Source organism: Haliotis rufescens, unplaced genomic scaffold (genome assembly GCF_023055435.1).
Source record: "Haliotis rufescens isolate VD_foot unplaced genomic scaffold, xgHalRufe1.0.p SCAF_13, whole genome shotgun sequence".
Taxonomy (NCBI): domain Eukaryota; kingdom Metazoa; phylum Mollusca; class Gastropoda; order Lepetellida; family Haliotidae; genus Haliotis; species Haliotis rufescens.
Genome location: NW_025963813.1, coordinates 25,795,486 through 25,799,636, shown reverse-complemented (window position 1 = coordinate 25,799,636; position 4,151 = coordinate 25,795,486).

Here is a 4,151-nt window from a genome sequence, read left to right as displayed (position 1 = left end):
TCTTTGTGTATGTGTTTGATTTTCACGACAGCGGCGCTCTCGAACGTGACAGTATGATGACATACGTCAGACAACACGTCGATATGGTATGGAAATGCTGAGAGACATCGTGATGGATAGAACACTACTTGTCACTCAAACTGCGTTTATCAGTCGGTGCTCATGCATCCACATTTGATGAAAAAGGATTGCGTTATGTAATTCCATCGCTACGGGTGCGAAAAACAAAAACAAAATATGAATCAACACTCAAGAACGCTTTGCATTTGAAAACTTTAGTTAATGAACTTCTAGTTAATTAAGAAATATATTAATCTCCGTCAATCATTCGATGACGGTGTGACACACGGGCATAGCAGCAGAGATGCCTGACATTAGAGGTGTCTGTGACAGTAGAGGTGTCTGTGACAGTAGAGGTATCTGTGACAGTAGAGGTATCACAGACACATCTGTCACAGACACCTCTACTGTCACAGACAACTCTACTGTCACAGACACATCTACTGTCACAGACACCTCTATTGTCACAGACAACTCTACTATCACAGACAGTTGTTTGTGACAGTAGAGGTGTCTGTGACAGTAGAGTTGTCTATGACAGTAGAGGTGTCTGTGATAGTGGAGTTGTTTGTGACAGCAGAGATGTCTGTGACAGTAGAGGTGTCTGTGACAGTGGAGTTGTTTGTGACAGCAGAGGTGTCTGTGACAGTAAAGTTGTCCGTGACAATAGAGTTGTTTGTGAAAATAGAGGTATCTGTGACAGTAAAGTTGTCTGTGACAGTGGAGTTGTCTATGACAGTAGAGGTGTCTGTGATAGTAGAGGTGTCTGTGACAGTAGTGTTGTCTGTGACAGTGGAGATGTCTGTGACAGTAAAATTCTCCGTGACAGAACAAACAGGAAAACGGGACATGACGTTGACAGTCACGTGACAAGTGACTTGCGTTACTACATCACTTCAATCATCAGTTACAAATACTCCCATGTCGTCATGGTAACGTGTGTCAGCTAAAGACTCATAACATACGCCCTGAAAATGTATTGCGACATGGAATAATACGATTTTGCTATGATTCCCTAACAAACACGTAAAAGACCATGAGGTGGACTAGAGGTGGGTGGGGCCGTGGCGCTGTTACATCACACTGACCTGGGCTTATGTTGAAGGATGACACCATCAGTGGAACATTAGGCCTCGGGACACACTGTATACAAACAACATTCTCTTAAACCCTGTTCATGTACAAAGACGGGGCGAGCAGAGAAAATGTGTTTAGTTCGCAGTGTCATCAAATCAAACATGCGATTGTGTGTACCAACTGTTGTTTATTTTTGTCCCGGCCATTTGCTTTATATGTGCTGGATATATGCTTATAACGAACTACGGTTAAAACGAACTTAACTTAGTGGTATATTTTGGTTCGTTATAACCGTATAGCATTACCTATATACCCTACTGTGCTATGTATCACTGACGACTAACATATAGTCCACGAAATTTTTTTTATATATTAGGGTACATGAAAATAATTATATCAGCGAACTCTCCGGTATTAAGGAACTCTCAAGTCTTATATTCAGAGCTGAAAAGAGGGTGACTTTAGCTGCTGCATCTATGTGACATGGGGGGGATGTGTGGTTGTAGGAAACACCAGCATCACTGTAGTCGAACATGGGGGGGAATGTGTGGTTGTAGGAAACACCAGCATCACTGTAGCCGGACATGGGGGAAATGTGTGGTTGTAGGAAACACCAGCATCACTGTAGTCGGACATGGGGGAAATGTGTGGTTGTAGGAAACACCAGTATCACTGTAGTCGGATATGGGGGAAGTGTGTGGTTGTAGGAAACACCAGCATCACTGTAGTCGGACATGGGGGGGAATGTGTGGTTGTAGGAAACACCAGTATCACTGTAGTCGGACATGGGGTGAATGTGTGTTTGTAGGAAACACCAGCATCACTGTAGTCGGACATGGGGGGAATGTGTGGTTGTAGGAAACACCAGTATCACTGTAGTCGGACATGGGGTGAATGTGTGGTTGTAGGAAACACCAGCATCACTGTAGTCGGACATGGGGTGAATGTGTGGTTGTAGGAAACACCAGTATCACTGTAGTCGGACATGGGGTGAATGTGTGGTTGTAGGAAACACCAGCATCACTGTAGTCGGACATGGGGTGAATGTGTGGTTGTAGGAAACACCAGCATCACTGTAGTCGGACATGGGTTTGGATGTGTGGTTGTAGGAAACACCAGCATCACTGTAGTCGGACATGGGGTGAATGTGTGGTTGTAGGAAACACCAGCATCACTGTAGTCGGACATGGGGTGAATGTGTGGTTGTAGGAAACACCAGCATCACTGTAGTCGGATATGGGGTGAGTGTGTGGTTGTAGGAAACACCAGCATCACTGTAGTCGGACATGGGGGAAGTGTGTGGTTGTAGGAAACACCAGCATCACTGTAGTCGGACATGGGGTGAATGTGTGGTTGTAGGAAACACCAGTATCACTGTAGTCGGACATGGGGGGAATGTGTGGTTGTAGGAAACACCAGCATCACTGTAGTCGGACATGGGGGAAGTGTGTGGTTGTAGGAAACACCAGCATCACTGTAGTCGGATATGGGGTGAGTGTGTGGTTGTAGGAAACACCAGCATCACTGTAGTCAGACATGGGGGAAGTGTGTGGTTGTAGGAAACACCAGCATCACTGTAGTCGGACATGGGGTGAATGTGTGGTTGTAGGAAACACCAGTATCACTGTAGTCGGACATGGGGTGAGTGTGTGGTTGTAGGAAACACCAGTATCACTGTAGTCGGACATGGGGGAAATGTGTGGTTGTAGGAAACACCAGCATCACTGTAGTCGGACATGGGGTGGATGTGTGGTTGTAGGAAACACCAGCATCACTGTAGTCGGACATGGGGTGGATGTGTGGTTGTAGGAAACACCAGCATCACTGTAGTCGGACATGGGGGGAAATGTGTGGTTGTAGGAAACACCAGTATCACTGTAGTCGGACATGGGGTGAGTGTGTGGTTGTAGGAAACACCAGCATCACTGTAGTCGGACATGGGGGGAATATGTGGTTGTAGGAAACACCAGCATCACTGTAGTCGGACATGGGGTGAGTGTGTGGTTGTAGGAAACACCAGCATCACTGTAGTCGGACATGGGGTGAATGTGTGGTTGTAGGAAACACCAGTATCACTGTAGTCGGACATGGGGTGAATGTGTGGTTGTAGGAAACACCAGTATCACTGTAGTCGGACATGGGGTGAATGTGTGGTTGTAGGAAACACCAGTATCACTGTAGTCGGACAGGGGGTGAATGTGTGGTTGTAGGAAACACCAGCATCACTGTAGTCGGACATGGGGTGGATGTGTGGTTGTAGGAAACACCAGCATCACTGTAGTCGGACATGGGGGAAGTGTGTGGTTGTAGGAAACACCAGCATCACTGTAGTCGGACATGGGGGGAATGTGTGGTTGTAGGAAACACCAGTATCACTGTAGTCGGACATGGGGTGGATGTGTGGTTGTAGGAAGCACCAGCATCACTGTAGTCGGACATGGGGGGAATGTGTGGTTGTAGGAAACACCAGCATCACTGTAGTCGGTCATGGGTCTGGATGTGTGGTTGTAGGAAACACCAGCATCACTGTAGTCGGACATGGGGTGAATGTGTGGTTGTAGGAAACACCAGCATCACTGTAGTCGGACATGGGGTGGATGTGTGGTTGTAGGAAACACCAGTATCACTGTAGTCGGACATGGGGTGAATGTGTGGTTGTAGGAAACACCAGCATCACTGTAGTCGGACATGGGGGGAATGTGTGGTCGTAGGAAACACCAGCATCACTGTAGTCGGACATGGGGTGAATGTGTGGTTGTAGGAAACACCAGCATCACTGTAGTCGGACATGGGGTGAATGTGTGGTTGTAGGAAACACCAGCATCACTGTAGTCGGACATGGGGTGGATGTGTGGTTGTAGGAAACACCAGCATCACTGTAGTCGGACATGGGGGAAATGTGTGGTTGTAGGAAACACCAGTATCACTGTAGTCGGACATGGGGTGAATGTGTGGTTGTAGGAAACACCAGCATCACTGTAGTCGGTCATGGGTCTGGATGTGTGGTTGTAGGA